The sequence below is a fragment of the Brassica napus genome, unplaced genomic scaffold, assembly GCF_020379485.1.
Source record: "Brassica napus cultivar Da-Ae unplaced genomic scaffold, Da-Ae ScsIHWf_2687;HRSCAF=3445, whole genome shotgun sequence".
In the NCBI taxonomy this organism is placed as follows: domain Eukaryota; kingdom Viridiplantae; phylum Streptophyta; class Magnoliopsida; order Brassicales; family Brassicaceae; genus Brassica; species Brassica napus.
In genome coordinates, this window is record NW_026015973.1 from 162501 (window position 1) to 172500 (window position 10000).

The following is a 10000-nucleotide window of genomic DNA, read 5'->3' on the forward strand; positions in this document are numbered from 1 at the left end:
CGTCAGTGGGAGAAGTCTCTACCCAGCGACTCCATTACCACTTGGGATGACTGCAAGAAAGCATTCTTGGAGAAGTTCTTCTCTACTTCAAGAACTGCTAAGCTGAGAAACGAGATCTCCAGCTTTCAACAGAAGGGCTTGGAAGGTTTCAGTGAAGCCTGGGAGAGATTCAAGGGCTATCAAGCTCAATGCCCACACCATGGTTTCTCTAAGGAGAGCTTGCTGAGCACATTCTACCGTGGTGCTCTCCCTAAGTACAGAGCCAGACTGGATACAGCTAGTAATGGGTTCTTCTTGGGGAGAACTGAGGAGGATGCAGAGGAGCTGGTTGACAACATGGTTAAGAGTGATGCAGTCTACAGTGGAGACCACGACAGAAGCAGTAGAACTGAGGATAAGCAAACGAGGAAGGAGTTGAAAGCTCTACAGGATAAGATAGACATCCTCCTTGCTGATAAAGCTACCCAAGAGCAGCTGCACTTTGTCGGCAACCCAAGCCAAGAGACACCAGCTGTTGTCCATGAAGTTGAGGGTTTGGAAGGTCAGGAAGAGCTGTGTTTCATCAACAACAATGGTAGCTGGTACAAGAAAGAACCCAACTTTCAGTACAACAACTACCAACAGAAGTCCTATTCCAACAACCAGCAGAGTGGTTATCAGCCTCGGAACAATCAGCAAGGCAGCTATCAACCTCAGCAGAACCCTCCTCCTGGTTTCAACAACAAGGGCAACCATTCTTCCCAACAACAATCTAATCCCTCTACCTCCACTCCTCAAGTCAGCAGCACTGATGCTCTACTGAAACAAATCCTGGAGTCTCAAACAAGAAGTGAGAAGCATGTTGGCTATGAGTTGAAGAATCTTCACTCAAAGATTGATGGGAGCTACAATGAGCTCAACAACAAGTTCAGAGCTTTGGAGAACCAGTTTGCTGCCATGAACACTCAACAAAATCGCCAACAAGGTTCTCTACCTGGTAAATCTGAGCAAAACCCCAAGGAAACCATGAAAGCTATCACTCTCAGGAGTGGTAAGGAGTTACCTCAGAGAACTCTCACCAAGGATGCTGAGAAACAAAGTGAGGGGGTTGCCATCACCATAGATGATGAAGTGGTGATTGTTGATGAGAAGATCAATGACGAGATCTTGGAAAAGATAGTGGAAGCAAAAGGAAAAGGAAAGGTTGGAGAAGAGAAGAAAACAGTTAAAGATGGTGAAGTCGTCACTCCTGCAAGTGAAAACTCTTTTGTTCCTCCTGCCTATGAACCCAAGCTTCCATTCCCAGGTCGATTCAAGAGGCAGCTGCTAGAGAAGTACAAAGCTTTGTTTGACAAGCAAATGAGTGAAGTCCAAGTCACAATGCCCATTATAGATGCTTTCATGCTGATCCCTCAATACAGCAAGTTCCTCAAAGATGCTGTAGCTGCAAAGAAGAAAGAGATGGAGGGCATGGTGATTCTCACTCATGAGTGCAGTGCTATCATTCAGAGGCTGGTCATTCCAAAGAAGCTAGAAGATCCTGGATGCTTCACATTACCTTGCGCTCTTGGGCCTATGGTATTTGATAGATGTCTCTGCGATTTGGGAGCTAGTGTCAGCTTGATGCCCCTATCTGTTGCTAAGAAGCTGGGTTTCACTCAGTACAAGAAGTGTAGACTTTCTCTGGTATTGGCTGATCGTTCAGTGAAGTACCCTGTGGGTATCTTAGAGGACCTCCCAGTGATGGTTGGAAATTATGAGATCCCTACAGACTTTGTGGTGCTTGAAATGGGTGAAGAAGCTCAAGATCCTTTAATCCTTGGAAGACCTTTCTTAGCCACAGCAGGAGCTATTGTTAATGTGAAAGAAGGCAAGATTGATCTCCATCTGGGTAAATGGCACGTTCTGCATTTCGACATCAAGGAAGTAATGAGGAGGCCAACAGTTCAGGGCCAAGTGTTCTACATCGAAGAGATGGATGCCCTTGCTGATGAACTCCTTGAAGAGTTGTCACTAGAGGACCCTCTACAGCATGCTTTAACTGTAGAGAAAGAGGCTGAGGTGATTGAGAACCTGGAGAGTACTGCCTATGGGATGATGCTGGATTCACACCAGGCGTTTTTCAGTAAGGACCAGTACGAGGAGCTTCCACAGATGGTTCACCAACAAGTCTCAGTCACTCAACGAGAGGACAACCAGCAGGATGACTGGAGTGAACTAAAGGCACCTAAAGTGGAGCTTAAACCTCTTCCCCATGGTGTAAGGTATGCATTCCTTGGTCCTAATGAAACTTACCCTGTCATTGTGAGTAGTGAACTTACTGAGAATGAGCTATCTGAACTTTTGAAAACACTTAAAAGATTTAGAAAGGCAATAGGTTACTCACTAGATGACATCAAGGGGATATCACCCTCTTTGTGCATGCATAGGATACATCTTGAGGATGAATCAATGACTTCTATCGAGCATCAAAGAAGGTTAAATCCTAACCTGAAGGATGTTGTAAAGAAAGAGATTCTTAAACTCCTAGATGCTGGTGTTATTTACCCTATCTCAGATTCTAAATGGGTATCACCTGTGCATGTTGTACCAAAGAAAGGTGGTATCACTGTGATCAAGAATGACAAGGATGAATTGATACCAACAAGAACCATCACAGGTCATAGAATGTGCATTGATTACCGAAAACTAAACTCTGCATCTAGAAAGGATCATTTTCCACTACCATTTATTGATCAGATGCTTGAGAGACTTGCAAATCACCCATTCTATTGTTTCCTTGATGGATACTCAGGATTTTTCCAAATCCCCATACATCCCAATGATCAAGAGAAAACGACATTCACATGTCCCTATGGCACCTTTGCATATCGAAGGATGCCATTTGGTCTATGTAATGCTCCAGCTACCTTTCAAAGGTGCATGATGTCAATTTTCTCTGATCTGATTGAGGATGTTGTGGAGGTATTCATGGATGATTTCTCTGTCTACGGATCTTCGTTTTCTGCTTGTTTGTCAAATTTGTGCAGGGTCCTACAGAGATGTGAAGACACCAACCTTGTGCTGAATTGGGAGAAGTGTCACTTCATGGTCAAAGAAGGGATTGTGCTAGGACACAAGATTTCAGAGAAGGGGATTGAGGTGGATAAAGCCAAGATCGATGTTATGGTTGGTCTGCCTCAACCAAAGACAGTGAAAGACATCCGGAGTTTTCTTGGTCATGCTGGATTCTACAGGAGGTTCATCAAGGACTTCTCCATGATCACTAGACCTTTGACCAGGCTGCTGTGCAAGGAAGCTACCTTCAGTTTTGATGTGGAATGTCTACAAGCTTTCAAGAAGCTGAAAGGTGAACTCGTTAGTGCCCCAATTGTCCAGCCACCTGATTGGGATCTCCCTTTTGAGATCATGTGTGACGCCAGTGACTATGCTGTGGGAGCTGTTCTGGGGCAGAAGAAAAATGGCAAAACCCATGTGATCTACTATGCCAGCCAAACCCTCAATGATGCTCAAATGAGGTATGCCACAACAGAGAAGGAGATGCTGGCAATTGTTTTTGCCTTTGAGAAGTTCAGGAGCTACTTGGTTGGGTCTAAAGTCATTGTCTACACAGATCATGCTGCCTTGAGACACCTTCTGGCCAAGAAAGATGCAAAACCCAGGCTTTTGAGGTGGATCCTTTTGCTCCAAGAGTTTGATATGGAGATCAAGGACAAACCTGGAGTGGAGAATGGAGTAGCTGATCATTTGTCCAGGTTGAGGATAGAGTCTGGTGTCCCTATTGACGAAGGACTTCCTGAAGAGCAGATCATGGCTATCGAAGCAGTGATAGCAGTTTGTGAGACTGGTAGGAAGCTGGAAGAGGTCAAAGCAACAGAGGAGAAAGAACCTTGGTATGCTGATCTGGTTAACTACCTAGCCACAGGAAGAGAACCTTTGAATCTTGTAGGCTATGCCAAGAAGAAGTTCTACAAGGATGTGAAAAGATATTACTGGGACGAGCCCTACCTCTACATTCTCTGCAAAGATCAGCTTTATAGGAGAGTGGTTGCAAATGAGGAGATTGATGGGATCCTTGCACAGTGTCATGGATCATCCTATGGAGGACACTTTGCTACCTTCAAGACAGTTGCAAAAGTATTACAAGCTGGATTCTGGTGGCCACACATGTTCAAGGATACACAAGCCTTTGTTTCGAAGTGTGATTCTTGCCAAAGAAGAGGAAACATCACCAAGAGGAATGAGATGCCTCAAAATCCAATCCTTGAAGTTGAAGTGTTTGATGTCTGGGGTATTGACTTCATGGGACCATTTCCATCATCTTTTGGCAACAAATATATCCTTGTGGCTGTTGATTATGTCTCCAAATGGGTGGAAGCCATTGCAAGCCCCACCAATGATGCTAGAGTTGTAATCAAGATGTTCAAGAGCATCATCTTCCCAAGGTTTGGAGTCCCAAGAGTTGTAATCAGTGATGGAGGTTCCCACTTCATTAACAAACTGCTTGAGGGACTTCTCAAGAAGAACGGTGTGAAGCACAAGGTGGCAACTCCTTATCATCCCCAAACAAGTGGCCAAGTTGAGATTTCTAACAGGGAGATCAAATCTATTCTGGAGAAGATTGTGGGGATTACAAGGAAGGATTGGTCCAATAAGCTTGACGATGCACTTTGGGCTTATAGGACAGCGTACAAGACACCACTGGGCACCACACCTTTCAACCTAGTGTATGGGAAAGCTTGCCATCTGCCAGTGGAGCTTGAGTACAAGGCACTATGGGCAATAAAGTTGCTGAACTTTGACATCAAGAGTGCCAAGGAGAAAAGGCTCTTTCAGCTACACGAGCTTGATGAGATAAGAATGGATGCTTTTGAGAACTCAAGAATCTACAAGGAGAAGACTAAGGCTTTCCATGACAAGAACATCCTGAAGAGAGAGTTTAAAGAAGGAGACCAAGTTCTTCTCTACAACTCTAGGCTGAAGTTGTTTCCAGGAAAGCTTAAGTCAAGGTGGTCCGGTCCTTTCAAGGTCAAGGAGGTTAGACCATATGGAGCAATAGTTTTGTGGAGCACTGATGGAAGAGACTTCACAGTCAATGGACAAAGGGTTAAGCTCTACATGGCTACTGCACCAGAGGAAGATGGGGTTTCAACTCCACTGTCTGATCCTACCCCGGCCTAATCTAAAAGGAGGCAAAGTCAAGCTCGGGACTTTAAACAAGCTCACTTGGGAGGAAGTCCCATGCGTATCCTTGTATATATTGCATTTATATTTTCATTTTTCATCTTTTTGCATAAAAAAAAAAAAAAAGAGGTAGAGAAGTTGTGTGCAGGTACTCATCGGTTCAGTTTTGAGCAGGAATAGCGCGTGGGAGCGAGTTCTCACAGCTTTCGAGAGCGACACCACAAGGTCGCTCGTGTTTTCGTCGTCGGATCGAGAAAAAAAAATCGCCTCAGAGCGAGGTCTCGGAGCGAGGTCGAAGGGTCGCTCCAGCTGGGAGCGACGTTATGGGAGCGACACCTCGGAGTCGCTCGCGTTTTCGACGAAACGGACGCTCAAAAACTGACGCGGAGCGACGTCCTAGAGCGACACCTTCAAGTCGCTCCAGCTCAGAGCGAGCTTTCCGGAGCGACACTCCAAGGTCGCTCGCGATTTCGTCGACTCGCGACGCGAGGAAACGACGCGGGAGCGACCTCTCCCAGCGACACCCTCACGTCGCTCCCGACCCGGTCCAGGTAAGTTTCCTAACTCTAAACCCCGGTTTGATTCAAGTAAACCGACCCTAGACCACCCTAAACCGAACCGGACGACCCTAAACCTACCCCAACCCCGCGACTCCAACTCTATCCCCCTCCCCTCCTCTCACAAACTCACAAACTCTCTCAAACTCATCCACACCAAAATCCCCAAAACTTTCTCAATTCTCACCCAAATCAACTACTTTTTGTTTCTAAATCCAATCTTTCGCCCCTGTAGTCTATTCCTCACCACCCATTCACCATTTCCTTTCATCCAGAGCAAGGTATTGAGTTTTTAAATTCAAATTCGTAGGTCCATGAACCCTAGAATTTGAAAGTCGAAATTTGGTCCTCTTCTTGCTAGATTGTGGTGAAATAGACTAGGGAAAGCTTATCTATCATGTTGGGTTGTTGAATTAACTGTGAAATTGAGTTTAATTTGCACTTTGGCAAAATTAGGGTTCATGGATTTGGGGGTTTTTCGAATTTGACCTTAATTGGGTGTGTTTGCGGGTGCACTAGATGCGTTAAGATGTTACATTGTTGCATTGTGTTGAACTTGAGTTTAAACTGAAAAATTCATTTGTTAAGTTCATTCTTGCAAAAATTTCGCTTGCAAAGTCTTCTTTTTCTTCACTTCCATCTACTTATCCCTTTCCAAGTTTGTAACTTTTCAGGTGAAAATGGTTAAGAAGACAAAGGGCAGGTTGGAAGCTGAGAGGCAAGAAGCCGAAAGTCAAGAGTTTGCACTAAGAGGAAAAGCGTTAACCAGCGAGCCAACTGGCTCAGGGACGCAGAGGACTGTGCGACAGCAGACGTTGGCTGCAAGGAAATCGAAAGAACAAGAGAAGAGGGCAGGGAAAAGTGTAGCAGTTCCCACCCATGAGGAAGGTGAAACTGAGAGTGATGATGAGCCAGCACCTACGAAGAAAGCCAAGATGTCAAAGGGCAAAGGGGTTGCTGTTGATCGAGACAGGGCAAAAACTCCATCTGTGGAGGAGCTGTATGATCACTTGAAGAATGGGGTCACTTGGGCTCCAACCAGGTTCGCCGACCTCGATTTGCTGAAGGAGTTGGGCCTAGAATCTGATATTGAGGCGATGTTGGGACATTTGAAGATGCCAAAACTCCTCACCATGGCTTATCCTTTCTACAAGGATGTCACTTGTCAGTTCCTCTCCTCTCTTGTGGTCACTTACCACGACACGGCGCATGTGAGGCAAGGATGGGGAAAAATCAGCTTCAAGGTCAATGGAAGAGAGTACAACATGAACTTCAAAGACATCGGGAGGGTCATGGGATTCCAAGACCTAGAAGACCACTCCCTTCCCAAGTGTGAGAACCTTCCCACAGAGCTTTGGAAGTTGATCACTGGAAACAGACACTCCACCGGGGCTGACAAGAACTCACACATCCGACACCCGTCTGTACGCTACCTCCACAGATTGCTAGTCCATGCTTTCTACCCACGGAAGCAAGCTGGTACTGTTACTGAGGAGAACATGCGACTGCTCTGCTCGGCTATCCGTCCCTACACTCAACCTGGAGTGTTACCTCTTCCCAGCACTGACATCTATGCTACATTTGGGATGGTCAGTTTCTTCGTGGGCCGTCTCGAACACTACAGAGACTGGGCGTGGTACACCACTGATTCGCGCCCAAAGATGGGGATAGGCGGAATGATCACACCACTGCTCCAATTTCTGAATGTTCCCTTGGGAAAGGACGCAGCGGGGCCTAGGTTCATTGATGGCACCTACTTGAGGATTGCCACCTATTTCAGTGGGATGTATGGGAAGGACTACGTCTACCACTACTACTTGCAGGGCAAGCCAGTCGAGGTGGTTCTTCCAAACCGGAACCTGACGAGTTTAGAGATACCTGGAGCTATCAGCTTCAACATTCCCCAGGAGTACTTTCTTGGAGAACACGGGCCTCTCGATCCAATTCAAGCAGCTCCATCAAGGAGAAGGAGTGTCCCTACGCAACCTGATTCGCCTGTTGCAGACACCTCTGAGCATATCTATGGACCTCCGCGCTACTACTTCAAGCCCCATGACGGAGTCCTTCCTCCTGGAGCTCTCTGTGATGCTCATGACCACATTGGTCGTCTCCAGAGGTGGAACAAAGCTCAGGACAGAACGATAGAAAAGCTCAAGGATAAGTGCAAGGCACTCAGCAAGACTGTGAAGAAGCAGGCAAAGACTTCAGCAAAGTTCATGAAGAAAGTAGCTGATGTTTTAACTAGGGGAGGAATAGCTGGATGTAGCTCAGCTGATTTCGCTTTCGCGAACACCTCAAACCCCCAGCCTCCACCCCCGCCTGATGCTCTTGGTTTCCCCCTCACTGCTGCGCAGCTTCAGCGTAAGTGGAGGAACCCACCCACTCAACCTTCCACTTCCGGCAACAAATCCCCATCCCTTGCTTCTTCAGACAGTGAGGACGAGATTGACGAGGTTGAGAGCCAGCCATGGCATGGAGGCTCCGGTACAGCATCCGGTGGTTACTACACCACCTTCCCTCCTGACGACGACGATGCTGGGGCATCTGCCCCTACCTACTATCCATAGGAGGTACTTCTCTCACCCCCTTGTATATACCATTTCATTTCTGCATATTAGTTTTCTTCTCGGTATCTCCTTCTTTCTTTGACAACACAGAGACTGTGTAACTCAAGTTTGGGGGAGGTACCAAGCATTTGATCATGTTTGCTTTGATTGTGTTTCATTTGAGTCATGCATTGCACGCCTATTTACATAAAAAAAAAAAGATTTTTCATTTAGTTTGCATCATTCGCACCATTAGGAGAGTCTAGAGCATATAGGTTGCATTCACTTGCATTGGGAGCAATGATTTTAAATGCCTTGTAAAGAACACTACGTTGCACCATTGAGTAGCCACGCACCTCTCGAAAAGACTTGTATGTTTCGAGCCTTGAAAACTCTTCTTGAAACTTGTTGATTGCTGAAACTCAGTCTTTGAAGCCAACTACAACCTTATTTGCAATGAATGAACTTAATGCTTCTTGCTTAGGGTCCCTTGTGTACTGAGTCATGGCTATACACACTTGAGTTGCCACATCTTTTATGCCAATCTTTTTGACAAACTCTAGTGGTAGACCACTCCCAAAACCTTTCCTTCCTTTTAAGCTTTCATTGTTTGATGAGTGAGGCCTTCTTCGGAAAGTCTTACATGCGCATAATGTTGAGAGTATCGGGAACGACAATGCTTGATCTTCATTTTTGCTAGATTGGACACTCTATTGTCTAGCTATAGGTGGGAGGGTGAGTGTTGTGATCATGATTTGGGAGAAATGAAAAATAAAAAGGATAGACTCTTTGTGCTTAAGTGAATTGATTTTCTGGGATAAGTAGAGAACCTCTAGCTCTAGTTTTGAAAAGTCTTGGCCCCCAACCTAAAAAAAAAAAATATAAAAAAAAAAAGAAAAGAAATCGAAAAAAAAAAGAAAAGAAAGAAAAGGGGGCTAGCAAAGTTGTTAGGAGCTAAGAAATGTTTTGAGGTTGTAGAAAAATCCCTTGTAGATTTCAAGAAGAAAGAGTTAAAGTTCTTAAATTCTTTTGGTGAGAGATGTGAGTTGGGTTTGACATTTGGGAATGATTGTGTAATTGTATGTTTGGGAAAAGGGTAGAACAATGGAGATTGAGCATTGTATGCATGAGTTGGTCCCTTTCTTAGATATATTATGTGCAATGTCAAGGCTACTTGTTTTGAGAGTAAACCACCTTAAAGATCATATGTTTTGAACCTCTTGAATCACTTGAATAAAAGCCTTCCCTTACCCAACCAAATGACTTGGACCAACGGACCATTTGCAAGAATTCACCTGATGTTTTGTGCTTAATGAATGTGAGAGTTGGTTGATTTGAATGTGTGGATGCTTGATGATGAGTGTAGAGACAAAAGGATTTGAGATAGGCCTAGAGAAGCTAGAGTGTAATAAGAGAGTGTGCTAATTATATTTGCTAGTTGTGTTTCTTTTGGCTATGAGCTCCCACCTTCAAACCTCTCTCCTTGCAAGTTCTAGAAAGTTCACTTGAGGACAAGTAAAAGAACAAGTTTGGGGGAGTTGATATCTTGCATATTTACATTGTTTTATCCGTTTATTCATGTGCATTTTCATCATATAGATTAGGATTTAGCCATGTCTAGGTTGCATTTTGCATACATATGTCTCTATCAGGTATTTGAGTACCACATGGAGTTTCTGGAGACATTTGGGTGCATTTGGAGCTCAAAAGGAGGTGATTAGAGTGGTCTTTGGA

The 10000-nt window shown here is 45.0% G+C and overlaps 1 non-coding gene across 1 annotated transcript; it reads right to left on the reverse strand.

Moving 5' to 3' along the window:
* Nucleotides 1-99: 99 nt before the first annotated feature.
* On the reverse strand, nt 100-206 carry LOC125601903. The gene has a single exon (XR_007334469.1). It is a non-coding gene; the product is annotated as a small nucleolar RNA R71 (small nucleolar RNA).
* Nucleotides 207-10000: the final 9794 nt, after the last annotated feature.